The sequence below is a fragment of the Mustela erminea genome, chromosome 5 (genome assembly GCF_009829155.1).
Source record: "Mustela erminea isolate mMusErm1 chromosome 5, mMusErm1.Pri, whole genome shotgun sequence".
Lineage (NCBI taxonomy): Eukaryota > Metazoa > Chordata > Mammalia > Carnivora > Mustelidae > Mustela > Mustela erminea.
This window is the reverse complement of record NC_045618.1, coordinates 112367206-112385457: the sequence shown is the minus strand read 5'-3', so window position 1 is coordinate 112385457 and position 18252 is coordinate 112367206. Positions and strand designations below refer to the sequence as shown.

The window sequence follows — 18252 nt, the reverse complement described above, 5'->3', positions numbered from 1 at the left end:
GAGCTGAATAATTAAATAAGCGAACTGAAAAATTCAACAGAGGGATTTAACAGCCGATTAGATCAGTGGAAGAAAGAATCACCAAACTTGAAGACAGGATAGTGGAATTCACCCAGTTAGAGAAGTAATGAGTAAGAAGAATGAAAAAGAGTGAATGTAGCTTCAGAGAATTATGGGACACCATAAAATATACCAATAAATGTATTATGTGGTCCCAGAAGGCAAAGAAAGAGAGAAAGGAACTGAAAGCCTATTTGAATAACACTTACCACAGGAAAAGAAACAACCTACAAAATTTCAAACAAGATAAATTTAAACCAAGACTCATTATAATAGTTAAAAGTTAAAGACCAGGACAGAATCTTAAAAGTAGAAAAAGAAAATTTTATTTTACATTATAGGGGATCACCATAAGATAATCAGGAAATTTTTTAGCAAAATCTGAAAAATTTTTGCAGGTGAGAAAGAAGTAGAATGAAAGTCATGAAAGAAGAAAGTACCAGCCCAAAATATTCTCCCCAGCAAAGCTGTCCTTCACAGTTGTAGGAGAGTCTTCCAGGAAAGTAAAAGCTTAAGGAGTTCACTGATACTACACCAGATTTATAATAAATGTTAAGATGTCTTCTTCAAGCTGCAAACTAAAGAATGCTTATTAGTAACAACAAGACAAACTAAAGAAAAAATCTCCCTGGCAAAAGTAAATACATAGTACTATAATTTGTAATGAAGGTGGGTAAATTACTTGTGAATCTAGTATGAAGGCACAAAGAAAAAACTAGTAAAAATAACAATTTGTTATGGATACATAATTGGATACATAATTTGTTAATGGATACACAAGGCAAAATGATGTAAATAATGACATCGAAAACAAATTGTATGGGAGTAGAGTAAAAATAGAGAGCGTTAGTAGTATGCATTTGACATAAACTGCTACCAACTATTACAAGTATAAAATCTTTTATATAAGCCTCATGGTAACCACAAAGTAAAAACTACAACACATACACAAAAGATTAAGAAAGTTAAGCATACCACTATAGAAAATCACCAAATAATAAAAAAGAGATAAAAGAAGGAACAAAGGAATTACAATACAGCCAGAAAACAATTAACAAAATGACAATAATAAATCCATATCTATCAATAATTACTTTAAATGTAAGTGGACTAAGTTCTCTTATATATCTTAAGGGTACATACAGATTAAAAGTAAAGGAATGGAAAAAGACATTTTAGACAAATGGAAACCAAAAGGGAGCAAGACCAGTTATATTTATATCAGACAAAATAGCATTCAAAGCAAAAGATCACAAGAAGAGACAAAGAAGGTCACTACATAAGGATAAAGGCATCAATCCAACAAGTAGTTGTAATATTTTTAAATATTTATCTACCCAACACAGAAGTACCTAAAATTAAAAAGCAAATAATAATAGATCTTAAGAGAGAAACAGACAGCAACACAATAATTATAGAAACTTCAATACCCCACTTTCAACAATGGATTGTTCATCTAGAAAAAAATATCAATATGGTGGGGTGCCTGGGTGGCTCAGTGGGTTAAAGCCTCTGCCTTTGGCTCAGGTCTAGATCCCAGGGTTCTGGGATTGAGCCCCACATTAGGCTCTCTGCTCAGCAGGGAGCCTGCTTCCACCTCTCTCTCTGCCTGCCTCTCTGCCTACTTGTGTTCTCTGTCAAATAAATAAATAAAATCTTAAAAAAAATAATCAATATGGAAACACTTAACTTAAACTACACATTTGACCATATGGCTTCAAGAGAAATTTACATAACATTCCACTACCAAAAGCAACAAAATACTTAATTACCAATGGAACATTCTCCAGAATACATCATGTTAGGCCACAAAACAAGTCTTAATAAATTTAAGAAAAATGAAATCATATCAAGCATCTTTTCTATAGTACCAAACTAGAAATCAATTATAAGAAGTAACCTGAAAAATACACAGATATATGAAGATTAAACAACATGCTACTAATGATGACAAATGGGTCAAAGAAGAAATTCTAAAAATCTATGGGCAAATTAATATGGAAATACACAATATAAAAGCTTAAGGGCTACAGCAAAAGCACTTCCAAGAAGTAAGTTCATAGCAATTACTACCCACATTAAGAAAAAAAGAAAAAGTTCAAATAAACAGCCTAAATTTACTCAAGGAAAAAAAAAATTTTTTTAAAGAACTAGAAAATAACAAACTAAACCCAAATTCAGTTAAAAAGAAAGAAAGAAAGAAAGACCACAGATCAGAGTGGAAATAAATGAAACAGAAATTGAAAAGACAATAGAAAAAATAATGAAACTAAGAACTGGTTTTTTTAAAGATAAAATAGACAACATTTAGCTAGACTAACCAAGAAAAATGTGAAAGAACTTAGATAAAATTATAAATGAATGAGGAGACATTACAAATGGTATCACACATATATAAAGGATCACAAGGGACTATATAATTACATACAACAAATTGGACAACCTAAGAAAGGGACAAATTCCTAGAAATATACCAACCTACAAAGATGAATCATGAAGAAACAGAAAATGAGAACAGACCAATTACTAGTAAGACGATTTAATCAGTAATCAAAAACCTTCCTACAAAAAAGTCAGGACCAGATGGCTTCACTGGTAATTCTACCAAACATTTAATAAAGAATTATTATCAATCCTTTCCAAACTCTTCCAAAAACGTGAAGAGAAGGGAACAATTCCAAATTCATTTTATGAAGCCAGCATTACCCTTATAATCAAAACCAAACAAGGACACTACAAAAAGGAAACCTACTGGACAATATCCATGATGAATATGAATGCAAAAATATTCAACAAAATATTAGTAAACAGAATTCAACAACATATTAAAAGGATCACATACCATGATCAAGAGGGTTTTATCCCTGGGATGCAAAGATGGTTCAATATAGGCAAATCAGTAAATGTAATACCACACATAAAATGAAGAATAAAAATCATATAGGAGTATACTTGGATGCTCAGTTAAACATCCAACTCTTGATTTTGGCTCAGGTTATGATCTCAGGGTTGTGAGATCAAGCCCACACCAAGCTCTTATACTAGGCATGGAGACTGCTTAAGATTCTCTCTCTCCCTCTACCCCTTTCCACCCCACCTTACCCCCCAAAAATCAAATTATCATTTCTAAAGATGAAGAAAACATTTAATGAAATTCAACATTCTTTCATGATTAAGAATTCTCAACAAAAACCTCAACATAATAAAGGTCACATATGACAAGCCCACAACTAATGTCATCCTCAACAGTAAAAAGCTGAAAAGTTTTCCCTCTAAGATCAGGAACAAGACAAGGATGCTCACTCTCGCCACTTTCATTTCACACAGTACTGGAAATCCTAGCCAGAGGCATTAGGCAAGAAAAAAGAAAAAAGAATTCCACATTGGAAAGGAGTTAGTAAAACTTACTATTTGCAGATGACATATTATATACAGAAAATACTAAGACTCCACCAAAAAGCTGTTAGAACCAATCAACGAATTCAGCAAAGATGCATGATACAAAATCAATATACAATATCAGTTATGTTTATATATACTAACAACAAGTTGTTATAAACAAGTGGCATTTATATATACTAACAACAAACTAGCAGAAAGAATAATTAAGAAAACCCCATTCGCAACTACATAAAAAAAAAATACTTACGAATAAATTTAACAAAGTAAAAGATTTGTGCATGAAAACTATAAAACACTGATGAAAGAAACTGAAAAAGACACAAATAAATGGAAATCACAAATAAATCTGTGCTCACAGATTAGAAGAATATTGTTAAAATGTCCAAATACCCTAAGACAATGTACAAATTCAATGTAATCTCTTTCAAAATTCCAATTTTCTCAGAACTAAAACCAATAATCCTAAAATTTGTAATCAACCACAAAAGCCCCCAAATAGCCATAGGAATCTTGAGAGAGACCAAAGCTAGAGGCCTCACACTTCCTAATTTTAAAGTACACTACAAAGCTAGAGTAAACAACACTGGCATTACAACAGATATACAAATCAATGAAACAAAACGGAGAGCTCAGAAATAAACTCATGCATATATGGTTAATAAACTCTCATTATATGGCCAATTAATATTTTTCAAGCCAAGAATATACAATGGGAAAAGGATAGTCTCTTTAAGAAACGGTGCTGGGAAAACTGGACAACCACAATCAAAAGAATGAAACTGGGCCCCTATCTTACAACACAGACAAAAATCAACTCAAAATGACCTGAAATGATAAAACTTCTAGAAGTCAACATAAGGGGTTAAGCTCTTTGACATCAATCTTCAATGATTTTTTTTCAATTTCAAAACACAAAAAGTAAAGGTGATGAAAACACAAAACAAATGGGACAATATCAAACTAAAAAGCTTTTGTGCAGCCGAGAACAGTAGCAGCTCTTTCTGCCCCACTGTGCTTCAATAATACCTCCAATAATACCTCCATTTTAAAGAAAGAAAGAAAAAAAAAAAAAAGCTTCTGTACACCAAGGGATATCATCAACAAAATGAAGAGAAAACCTACAGAATGAAACAAAATGTTTTCAAACCATATACTTGATAAGGGCTTAATACCCAAAATATACAAAGAACTCATACTATCTGAATAGCAATTGATCAATTGATAAACAAATCTGATTTAAAAACTTACATTTTTCCATAGAAGATCTATAAATGGCTATTAGGTATGTGAAAAGGTGGCTCAGCATTACTAGATATCACCAAATATACAGTTTTGCAAATCAAAACTATGAGATATAACCTCACACCTGTTAGAATGGCTATCACAGAAAAAGAAATGTAATTAACAAGTGTTGGTGAGGGTATGAACAAAAGGGAACCCTTGTTCACTGCTGTAGCAATGTAAACTGATTCAGCATACTTTGGAGAACGTATGGAGCTTTCCTCAAAAAATCAAAAACAGAATTACCCAAATGATCTAGACATCCCTCTTCTCAGTATACACCCTAAGAGAATAGAAACAAGATCAGGACACTCCCAGGTTCACTGCAATATTATTCACAATAGCTGAGATATGGAAACAACCTAAGTATCCATCCACAGATGAATAGATATATTATGTCGGGTGTATATGTATATATGTATGTGTATGTATGTGTTTGTTTATGTATAATACATATATGTGTATATATGCAATATTATTCAGCCATGAGAAAAAGAAATTCTGCATTCTAACAATAGGAATAAATCTTAAGAGTATTATACCAAGTGAAATAAGCCAGACAGAGAAAATACTGTATGCTATCACTTACACATAGAATCTACCAAAAAAAAAAAAAAAAAAAAAATCCAACTCATATTAACAGAGGGTAGAAAAGTGTCTGGGACTGGGTGGTGTGGGAAATAGGGAGAGCTTGGTAAAGGAGTGCAGATTCGGGGCACTTGGGTGGCTTAGTCTTTAAGTGTCTGCCTTAGGCTCAGGTCATGATCTCAGGGTCCTGGGACAGAGCCCCATACTGGGCTCCCTGCTTGGCAGGGAGTTTGCTTCTCCCAGTGCCCCTCCTGCTTGTACTCTCTCTCTCTATCTCTCTCTCTCAAATAAATAGATAAAATATTTTTTCTAAAGAGCAAATGAAGCTACTTTCTTTAGAAGAAATAAAGGATGAAGACTTCCAGAGTTCCTAAGATGAAAAGATATAAAGGCTATAAACGAGACTTCTCAGAAAATTAAAGAAAGCTAAGATAGTGACATTGGTATCATATCACCAAATGTTACAAATGGAGAAGAATGAGATACAAGAAGCGCAGTAATACGAGGTAAAAAAGATTCTCACCGGTGACTTATTATTTAGTTGTAGATAAATCTTATCTTTAACTTCCTCTATCAAAAAAAGAAAGCCACATTATGGAAATATTTTGATATTTTGCAAACAAAAATACATGACTTTCTCAAAATTTACGGGAAAGTGCTTAACTATACATGACAATACTAAAATATTGATTATATCTGACACATTTACCTTGAGAGGTTCACAGTAACTCAAATATATTTTTTACAGTTATGGTAAGTACATCCATGTAGAAATAGCAGATATACCATTCTTCACATATTTTTTCCCACTCAAGCTATTTTGAAAAGTACAGGCCTATGGTAAGCTTGATTAGGAAAAAAAATAATAAATTTGCCTCCTCTTCTATATTCTGAAAAATTAGAACGAAATGTCACAATAATCCTAAATATGGTGGCCAAATATTCATACTTTCTGAATGTTTGAATAGGTTAAAGTCTTCCTTGGATGCTAACTAAGGCAACCTTGTATTTAAATTAAAAGCTAAGTAAGCATTACAAAAGGAACACAGGAAGCCACAAAGCGTGAGGCAAACTTATCAGATAATAAAAGGACTTATGTATTCAAAGAGGACAAGGATAATTTAATTCCAAAGCACAGATTATATTTACAAGAGAATGGATTCACCTATAGTCAGAAAGTACTTCATAAAGGCAAAGAAATCACCTGAAGCACCAAACTCAGGAATGAACAATGTTAAGTACCAGCTGCCAGAAACCAGTAATGCATTAAATAGATACAAGGGAAGAGATGATCCATTTAGTCACAAGCGGAGCTCTCTGAAAGCACAGGTAGGCTTTGGAAGGTTAGATGCAAATACCAATGTTCACAAACCCAGCTATCAAAAATAATTTCATTTGACTTCTACTAGAATCATCACAGAAAGATAAGGCAAAATAAAAAGAAAAAATCAATTGCAATTTAAGTTTAAGCTGTGTCATCATCTAAAATAGCTGCTGCAAAACCCTACTTCAATCTCCCTTCCAGCCATTTGTCTACTTTGAAGTGAAGCTTTTTGTTATCATACATTACCATTTTCTCTACTGCAGAACATCTACATAATGTAATCCAAAACACAACACAAAGAAGGCTGGAAGCAAAGACTAAGGGAACTTTCTAGTTCTACAAAATACTTAATTCCTTGTTCTTTATAGTTTCTTAAAGATATTACCTCTGAGACCAAGAGCTAGAAAGGGTCTAAAATCAAGGGTCTAAAATCATGACGAAGATAAAGGGCCCTTATACTAGTCGTGGGGGTGCAGGGAGAGAAGACTGGAAGAGCCAATGATAGAAAAACCTACTGTGCAGACACTAAAAGCCCGAGAACTTTGCACTGATTCTCTCATGTCTTTGACCCCCACAGCTGCTTCTCCTCAAACTTCTTGAAAAAAATCTGCCCAACAGCTACTAATCTACAAAATCAATTCTCTGAGAGTCATCCTTGACCAACTATTCCCCCAAACTAATTGAACTATGTCTAACCCCTCCTGCTAATACCCTATAAATTCTGCCATCCTTCCTCAAATTAGAACTCTCCTTCAGAACATCTTCTAATATAATCTTGTGCTTACAGTGCTCTGATTAATTTTCTTTCAAAGTATGAGAAGTTCTAGGAGGTCAACACAGCAGGAATTCGCTTCAGTTTTCATTTTCTCGATGGGTTTCAAGCTAACTGTGGGCCCTACTTCTGTGTTTACATATAATCACCAGGGAAATAGGCAACAGAAAAATAATGCTTCTATTGGTCATTTAAAAAAATAATAAAGACAAAGACAAACTATTAAGCATCTACCTATACTGCTATGCACTTTTATGTAACTGATTCTATTTAATCTTCATTACAACCCTTGGGATAAATATTTTTATGTTCCTTCTACGGATGAGAAATTAGAAACTTAGTTTAAGAAACTTACTGAGTTAGCAAGTGGAAAATACAGGATTTAAACCCAATTATCCCAGGGCAATCCTTTCCACTTCACCAAAGTCACCAGCTACATTGCCTTAACTCCAATTATTATCTATAAGAAACAACTGCATACTTTCTGAGCCCCTTGTGTTCTGTTAGGTCTACTTATTTGCTTTTTTCAATCTTTAAGTAAGCCTCTATGCTTTAAGTTTTTCTTCTTGTAATTCATCTATTGTTTTCACTTCTTCTTAAACACTTACCAAAGACCCTTATGTATCTGTATCCTATAGCTGTTTCCCTTCAATAATGTTAAATATAAATTTAGGGTTAAAACAATTGTACTCACAAAATTTCTTTAGTAGGTATTATTTTAGGGCTGCTTCTCAGACTTTTCTGTTTTTTTTTTTTTTTCACATCACAGCTCAATAATTAGACTCCATTAGCATTATTGTAATTTATATTTTAACCAATTAGAGATGATATTGCACATAAAATATTTTTAAAACCCAGGTATTATAGATGCAGATTAATTGGCTTTTTTTAGGGAAGGAGGTCATTTTTGGGGGAAAAAAGTACTAACAAAACCATAGATAACAACAGATGTTTGCACTACCTAGAGCTAAAACATAAATAGTAACTCTCATCTCAATAGACACACACAAAAAAGCATTTGACAAAATCTAATATCCTTTCCTGATTTGAAAAGTCTCTGCAAACTAGGAATAGAAATGAACTTAATCAACTAATAATAATGGGTATCTATGAAAAATCTACAATTAACATCATACTTAATTATGAAAGAATGGATATTCTCCTGCTAAGATTAGAAGCAAGACTAGAATGTCTTGTCACCATTTCTCTTCAACATGATATCAGAGAGTTTAACCAATGAGGTCAAGCAAGAAAAAGAAATGAGGAACACAAATTGGAATGAAAGGAGTAAAACTCTCTTAATTCACAGAAGACATGACTATGTAGAAAATCCAATGGAATCTACCAAACAAACAAAAAAACTATTAGAACTAAAAAAATAAATTTAGCAAGGTTAAAGCCATAAAAATCAACTGCATTTTTATATATTAGCAATGAAAAACTGGAAAGTGGAATTTAAAAAGAATGCTATTTATAAGAGCATAAAAAATATAACACATTTAGGGATAATCTGGAAAAGAGCTGTATAAAAAAAACCATGAAACACTGCTAAAAGAGACTGAAATTCTAGAGGCAACTGGGTAGCTCAGTTGGTTGAATGTCCCAACTATTGGTTTCAGCTCAGGGTCACAAGATCAAGCTCACAACAGGATCCAAGATTAGCGTGGAGTCTGCTTAAGATTCTTTCCCTCAAGATACCTGGGTGGCTCAGTCAGTTAAGCATTTGCCTTCAGCTTGGGTCATGATCCCAGGGTCCTGGGACAGATTTCCCCACTGGGCTCCTTGCAGGGCAGGGAGCCTGCTTCTCCTTCTGCCTGCCACTCCCCGTGCTTGTACACATACTCTCTCTCTGACAAATAAATAAAATCTTTAACAACAACAAAGATTCTTTCCCTCTTGCTCCCCCTCTGCTTGTCCCCCCATGCATGTACACTCTCTCTAATAAATCAACAAATAAATGAAATCTTAAAAAAAAAAAACCTGAAAATCTAAATAAAAGGTGATACTTTATTCATGAATCAAAAAACCCAATACAATTGAGGCCAATTCTTCCCAAATTTATCTATAGATCCCAGTGTAATTCCCCCAGATTTATGAATAAATTCAGTGAAAATCTCAGTAGGCTTTTTTTTTTTTTTAGACATTTAGAAACCGCTTCTAAAATTCACATGGAAATATAAAAAAACCTAGAAGGGGTTGCATCATTCTAGATAGGCAAGAGAAGCCACACAGAAATTTGAAAAGGAAAAGTATAAAGAATCATTAACTATAACAGGGGCTGGTAAAAGAACAATTAACTAGTGAGAAGCACAGAAAATACTAAAGAATATAAGAGCAGCTAATATCTCCTAGGGCTGAGACAGGCATGCCTAAGCAAGAGCTTCCTCCAACTCCCTATACATTCCAGGCCTGAGGTCAGACAGTGTTGGAGAAGGCACAGTCCTAGGTCACTGAATGACAGATAAATTGTTCTGGTGCCATGCCAACAGAATTTGCTGGAAATCTGCCTTGTGCAACTTGCCAGAAATCTGCTCATAGGGGTCTAGGAAAAGCTATTCATCTGGAAGTATCCTATGAAGCCATTCTGCTACAAATCCACTGAGAGGTACAAAGAGAAGCTAACCTTGGGTCTCTGGCTGCTGGGTTACTGCTATCCTCTGAGCTCTGTAGAAGCTTAGTGCTGGTGAAGTCACACATGTGGCAAGAACCATACACTAAGGAAGCCATGTGGGTTGATTCTAGAGAAACTGATTGTGATACTGGAGCCTATCAAGCAAGCACACAAAAAGCAAGAAGCAAAACTCTTTCCTCTTAGAATGCGTCTGTAGCACTCTATATTGACAAAGCTTAACACTGTGAAAGCTGGCAAAAGAGAAATACTAAAAGGGCCAGATCCATTTTCACTGAACAAGCATAAAGGGTGAATCTGGAACTGAGAGGCAATAAATGAATAACCAGCACAACAGCCAAAATACCACTGAAAAAGAACAAACTTAGATGAGCAACACAACTTGGTTTCATGACTTCTTAATAATACCACAGTAATCCAACCAGTAGCATTGAAACAGACAAATCAGTGGAACAAATAAGGGAATCAGAAATAAACTCACACATATATGATCAACTGATTTTTGACAGAAAGTGTAGAGACAACAAATCGCTATGCAAAAAAATAAACCCTTTTCCAATTTTCACTTTACATAAAAAAACAATTCAAAATGCATCATAGTACTAATCATAAAACCTAAGACCATGGGGCACCTGGGTGGCTCAGTGGGTTGAGCATCCAACTCTTGATTTTGGCTCTGGTCATGATCTCAGGGTCCAGGGGTTGAGTCCCTTGTCAGGCTTCCTGATCAGCAGGGAGTCTGCTTGTCTCCCTCTGCCCCTGCCCCTGCTTGTGCTCGCTCTCTCTCTTGCTCTCTCTAAAATAAATAAATCTTAAAAAAAAAAAAAAAAAAAAAACTATTTCCAAAACAAAAAAACCTAAAACCATAAAACTTCCAGAAACTATCCTAGGAGAAAGCCCTTATAACCTTGCATTAGTTAAAAATATCTTAGATACAAAAACATGATGGATATAAGAATTAATTGATAGCCTGAGCTTTCATCAAAATTAAAAATTATTACTCCTCAAAAGGTACTGTTAAAAGTATGAAAAGACCAGCCACAATCCAGGAAAACATTTTTGCAAAGTACAGAATCAAAAATATAGAAGAAGCATTCAAAACTCAAAAAAAAAAAAAAAAAAGAAAGAAGGAAAAAAGCATCCAAAACTTGATAATGAGAAAACCCAATTTTTAAAAAAAAGTAAGATGTGAGCAGACATTTTACCAAAAAAAAATATAAAAATGGTAAATAAACACAAAAAATGATACTCAATATCATTAGTCATTAGAGAAGTGGAAATTAAAACACAAGGAGATAGTACTATACACCTAACAGAATGACTAAAGTTAAAAGGAATAACCCATACCAAATATTGATAAGATATAGATAAACTGCCAGCAAGAACAAAAAAATCATATAGTCACATTGGAAAACAATCTGGAAATTTCCTAAAAATTTACACAGACACCTACTATACAATCCAGTCATTCCACACTTATGTATTTACCTAAGAGTAATGAAAATATATGTCCATACAAAAACTTGTATATTAATGTTCATGGCAGCTTTACTTACAGAAACTAATAACTAGGAAGAACCAAAATTGTCCATCAACAGGTAAGTGGATAAACAAACTTAGGTATTATCCGTATGTATCAGTTATGGACACATACATAGAGACCCCAGCTGTGAAGGAATCTTTCAATATATGTTTTGTGGTAACAAAATTCCTTTAACATGAGCACTATGCTAAGCTTTTTCAGTAGAGGGCACTCAAGGGACACTGAAGTAGAAAGAGGATCTCCACCAGTTTACAGTAGGGACTTGGTGAGTAGTGTTGGACAAGTGGGTGAGGAATTCTAGTGGAGTGCTGTCCCAGTCACTTAGTCACAATCCTCCTGCAACCCTGAAACCTCAGTCTGATAATAAGCTGTCAAATCCCTCTGAACATGGAAACTGGAGCCCCAGGGCACTCTGAAGGACTCTTGCCCGTGCCAGCACCTCCACTCCCTCTGTGAGACCCCCATTCAGACTGAATGCAGTTGTCTGTGGCCAGATGAACACACACCCCTTACACAGAGTTCCTAAATCCTTTGGAACTTCTTAATGAGAATATCTTTCATTCTAATGAGGCTACTCCTGGTAGGTTCCCAGATAGCTTCAATATTTGAATATTTGAATATTCAATATTCAATCTGTTCACCAGAAAGACCAAACACAGATCATAAGCTTGTAACTTCCAGCTCCATGCCTTATCCTCCAGGGACAAGACAGAGGCTAGACATTGACTTAATAACTAACTAATCATGTCCCTAAACTATGGGGCCTACAGATTGTCCAAGTTGGTAAACACATCCATGTGCCAGGAGAGTGGCACACTCTACTCTGTGTGCTCAGGATCCTTCTGGACCTCATCCTATGTATCTCTTCATCTTGTTGTTCTTCATTATCTTTAATTATATCCTTTGTAATGAGATGATAAATGTAAGTGTTTCTGAGTTCTGTGAGCCATAATAGCCAATTATCAAATCTGAGGAGGAAGTCATGGGATCCCGCCAATTTGTAGCCAAATCAGACAGAAGTGTGCATAACCTGGGCACTCACTACACCCAACTGACATCTGACATTAAGGGTAGTCTTGTGGAACTGGGTCCTTAACCTCTGGAGTCTATGCTCTATGCTAATTATTTGGTTGGTATTCCCCAAAAATTAAAGAATTGTTTGGTGTAGAAAACCCACAAATCTGGTTTCAGAAGTGTTTTGAGTAATGGAAATGAGTTTTCTTTTACAGGGCCAGATACTAAGAGGCACAAGCAACACAAAGATCCCTATAAAGGTCCCTATAATTAAGGGATTTCTGTTCTATCATGTTTATACATAGGCAAGAAATCAAAATAAATAGTTGTGTTAGCATTATTAATGGCATTATTTCAGACTGATTCCAGTAACAACCAGAACCAAACATAATGATTGGTTTTCCGAATGATAGTAGGAAAATACTTCCTTTGTTCATAAGAAAATTTTACATCCAATTCCTCCACTGTCAAACTGAAAAGGACCATTCCTAAAAGATATAATTTATGAGAGAACAGATGGAAATATGTACAAAGAATACGGCAGATCTGTGATAAATTTAACATTTCTGTATTTGTTAATATTTAACAAATCTGTACCAGGCTCAATAACCAAAATCACACCGCCCTTTTGAACACCAATTCTTGTTTTTAGTCATTGCCTTCTAGCCCTATCATTCAACGTACAGATGATCAAAATGAAGAACCTTAGGTATGTGAAACAACAGATATCAAAAACAGGCAATTTGAAGGAAAGGAAAGGAGTGGAGAGTAGAAGAGAGGAGAGGGGAGGGGAGGGGAGGAGAGAGAAGGGGAGGGGCTGGGAGACCAGGCAGAGGGAGTGGGGGATGGGAGGGGAGGGAAAGGGGAAGGAAAAGGAGAGGGAAGAGAAAGCGAAGGGAGGGAAAGGAAGGAAAAGAAAGACGGAGGAAGGAAGGAAGAAAGGGGGGAGAAGAGAGAAAGAGGGAAAGAGAGAGAGAGGGAGGGAGGGAGAGAGGGACAGAGGAAAAGGGAAGAAAAAAACGCCTATCGAAAAATTTTTTTAAATGCTGACTCTCACTCATAAGTAAAGAAATACAAGCTAAAATAAGAGATCTTTTAATCAACTGAGAAATATTAAAAATTCAATAATACCCAGTGTAGAGAAAATGTGAGGAAAAGCTGATAAATTGGTACAAACTTTCTGAAGGAAATTTTTCCTTTGAATCAAAAATCTAAAAAATAATTCAATCTTTGGAGCCAACAATTCTATCTCAAGGAGTTTAAACTAAGGAATGTATACAAAGGATTTTATTAATACAGATGGTTTATAATATATATGCCTTGGATATCTGTATCTTTAAAAAAGTTCCTCAAAATAAATAAATAAATAAAAACTCCTCAGAGAATTCTTTTTTTTTTTTTTTAAGATTTTATTTCTTTATTTGACAGAGAGAGAGAAAGCACAAGCAGGGGTACAGGCAGAGGGAGAGGGAGAAGCAGGGAGATCAGGCTCCCTGCTCTGACATAGGGCTCAATCCCAGAACCCGGGGATCATGATCTGAGCCAAAGGCAGAGGGCAGACACATAACTGAGTGAGCCACTCAGGTGTCCCTCTTCAGGGAATTCTTATGATCATCTAATCTGGGGAAACATGCACTAGAAAATGAAATCTATGTATTAAAAGAACTAACATCTAATCAGCAACTTCTGTAAGCCCAGCATTATAGTGACAAAATCATTATCATGTTTAACCAAAACACATTAGGAGCTAAAGGCCTGTTTTGAAAGCTCCACATTCCTAAAATACTGATCATAAAAGCCTTAACAGGAATTTTCACAGTTATATTCATTACTTCACTTAACAAGATTAATGTTCTGTGTTACCTGTAAGGGCAATTTCCAGTTACTATATCAAAATTTCCCATTAAATTATATTACAAAATGCAAGCTAGTCTCAAAATTAGATAAAAATGACATTTTAGGGGTGCCTGGGTGGCTCAGTTGGTTAAGCAAATGCCTTCTGCTCAGGTCATGATCCTGGAGTCCCTGGATCAAGTCCCACATGGGGCTCCCTGCTCGGCTGGGAGTCTGCTTCTCCCTCTGACCTCTCCCCTCTCATGGTCTCCCTCTCTCTCTCATTCTCTCTTTCTCTCTCTCAAATAAATAAATAAAATCTTTTAAAAAATGGCATTTTAAAACAGAATAACAAAAATTATTGGACTGTCCATGATATAACAGAATAATCAAAATAAATTTCGTAATATAAATAAATGTCTTACCAAAAATATTAAGAATCTTACCTTAAAAATTGTAATTACCTAGATCATTAAAATCTATAAGAGAAAATGTCTGTATCAGGCATATCTACAAGAAGGAAATGTTCTATATCTAAACTGCCCAATAAAAAAACCACTAGCCACATGTGGCTAAGAGCACTTAAAATATCGCTACTGAGACCAAAGGGGAGGCATACTAACATATTTAAGCTTACTCATACAATTTTAACATGTATTAAAATGAGAGGAGTATATCTTTGGGGTTAAAAAGAAAAAAGGTCTCAGTGAAATAAAAGCCTAGTAAGAAAATCTAGATTAAATTATTTTCATATTTACATTAGAAAAGACAACTTAATCCACCTCTTTCATTCCATGAAGATACAAGCAAAGGCAACTCTGAATATTTTCATGTCAGCAAGATTAAGTAAATTTTCATTGTTACCAACACAAAAAAAAGTTTGAAATCACTAAAGCATTGATGACTCATTCCTAATCCCTTAGATCAATCATTGTAACTTCACATCACTAAGTAATATAGATTTCTTTAGCAGAAATACAGATTTCTTTAATATAGATTAAACCCTTTGGAATTTTATTTAAAGTAACTTCACTAAGAAAATAAATATAAGACTTTCCATCTATTAGTACACTGGTCAGAGAGACTCAAATTTCAGCTACCAGAACTTAAAAAACTAGAGAAGCTTGCCCTCTGCCTTTTATGGAAAAAAAAGGGAGGGGGGGATCCAGCTATAGATAAGAATAACGCAGAAAATAATTCAAACCATATTCTCAACAAGGGCCAAAGGAACAAATTCTGATCCTTCACCCTAAAAGGTTAAGAGAAACTCAAAGAAAAATGATACAGGAGCAGCTATGGCTAAAACCCATGGCAACACCTCCAAAAATGTCTGAAGTCCGTTCTCTACAATTTACTACCTACAGATTAATTCACCTTTTTTAAGAAATAATTTTTGCAAAGAATACTAATTACCAGGAACTACACTGAGCACTGGGGATAGCCCTGAATGTGAACTTAGTCACTGCTCTTAACGACAGTCTATGATAGGTACAATGTAGTCCAATTCAAAAGTAGGTTGAAGATAGTACTTCTGGGTTCCTCCATCTAACATCTAGTTTTGGCTGAGAACATTTAGCCTCAGACTGCCTGCTTTGTCAATACCTAGTCTACTTACAACCCAATTTTATTTTTTTTCTCTTTCAGATTCTAAAATAAATGTCTACTTCAGAGATTCTGCTTTGATCCTTTTTTTTAATTTTTTTTTAAGACTATTTATTTATTTATTTGACAGACAGAGATCACAAGTAGGCAGAGAGGCAAGCAGAGAGAGAGGGGAAAGCAGGCTCCCCGCCAAGCAGAGAGCCCTATGTGGAGCTTCATCCCAGGACCCTGGAATCATAACCAGAGCCTAAGGCAGAGGCTTTAACCCACTGAGCCACTCTGACGCCCCCAGACCCCCATTTTTAATGGTTTTTATAAACACTTTGCTTATTTTAATGAAGCTGGTACAGACAATTTCCATTTAAAACCTATATCCCAGGCCAAAAAGTACAAATAAAATTAAAAAGAGCTGTGTTCTGTTATATACACTTCTGCATGAATAACTCTGTTAACTGCTAATTACATTAGAACTTTTCTGGATTTTCTGACAAGACGTCTTTTATCTTAAAATGCTTTCTCCTCAGTAAAGCCATCTTTGGAGTTAGTCATTACTCTCACCATCTCTATCATCTCAACTCCAGCCTGATACTTCTCTTCTTTTGGTCCAGACCCACAAATTTTTAAAGTAGCTTCAGATTAAGGAAAGGTCATTTTTCCACAGTTCAGTTCTCTGAAAAACTTCCATTTCCCACTGAAAATCACAGTCTAAGAATAAAGCAATCACATGCTAGAATTTCAGGGCCAACTGGAAACTCATGAATACTCACATTGCCTGTGAATGCAATGTTGGAAAAGGTGGTCTCTCTGTGCACACATGTAACTTTCTAAAAGGAGAAGGCAATATGAAGGGGGCTTAGGTTTCATCACTAAAGCTCAGCATAATAAAAACAAATGATAATGAATAACAAGCACTAGAATTCAAATTACCAGATGTTTTAAAGATTTTCAATTCCATTTTTAACATCGCATTACAAAAGAACTATTTTTAAAAATAGAAAAGGATTGAGAGTAAAGAAAAAAACAAAAAGAATATCTAAATTGTTGAATGACCCCGTTCATTCCTGATAAGCTTCAATCACTTCTTCCATTCCCAGTTCTTTTGCAGTGTGATCATCAGCAACTCTCTGACCTTCAAAAAGAAACCTGAGTGAATTCATTGGAACTGCCTGTCTCTGACAGCATGATTCTTTGAGTTTCTAGAGATGTGTTGTCATTTTCACTTTGAAGCGAATCTCAATGCTATCCTGTCCAAGGACTGTGAGTTTAATGTATTCTCCTTCCTTCTTATAAAATCCCAAGTCCTCAGGTGACAGTTTTGCCTCCTGGGAGGACATGATGAAGGAGGCTTCACCCAGGGTCTCTGCACAGTAGTGGTTTCGGATAGGCAGAATCTCAGTCTGGACTTACAAATCCATCTCTCTTTCCCAGAGCACAACACCGCAGATGGAGGTACTTCTGCCAGGCACTGCATCACTCTACTTTGACTTTTTAACTTTTGGAGATTTCATAATATTCAAGCTTTTCAAAAATTTCATTTGTATTTTTGTTATAAACATTATCACTTTACCAAAAGTTCTCTTGTATTCTCAATTTAATTATTACAATTTATATTTTCCTTTAACAGATTACAATGATGAATACTGCCAAGCCTTAAAACTAATGAGTTCTTAATTCTTCATTTAAAAAATGTTGAAATGTATCCCTTTATTATGCAAATATACTTTCCCAGCATCATCTTTATGAAAATTAATAACTTAAAGTTACTTATATGTTATTCAAATCTGAACCTTGACACTCCTCCACTCTAAAAGAAAGAGAGAAGAAAGAAAAGAGAAAATCTCCCATTCATCAAGTATTTGTTGACCACCTACCATGCATCACCTGCTATTTTAGGTGCTCAGGATATCTCCTGAAGGGCCGGCAGAAAGGGCTGGCTTAGTGTCCGGACCCCTGGCTCCATTCCATTTAGCAGAATCCTGCTCTGGTACATGTACCCCCTCCTTTGCAGAAAACAGGACTAGCCCAACTCTGCTCTGGCCCACAGAGCAGAAGCTGCTCTGTGAACATGAAAAGGAGGCAGCAGTTTTCCTGGTTTTAGTCAGGCCATCAAATCTTGAACAAGCCTAGTCACAGCTCAGGTCACATGCACTTAAGCATTTAATAAATGTTTTGATGACAAAAGAAAAAGAACTCATGGAATTTCA

The 18252-nt window shown here is 35.1% G+C and overlaps 1 protein-coding gene and 1 pseudogene across 6 annotated transcripts in view; both read right to left on the bottom strand.

The window, feature by feature from the left end:
- FUT8 (fucosyltransferase 8) overlaps nt 1-18252 on the bottom strand; it is a 303528-nt gene that overhangs the window by 217302 nt on the left and 67974 nt on the right. The gene's annotated exons all lie outside the window — the stretch shown is intronic.
- Nucleotides 16332-18136, bottom strand: LOC116591534 (annotated as a pseudogene).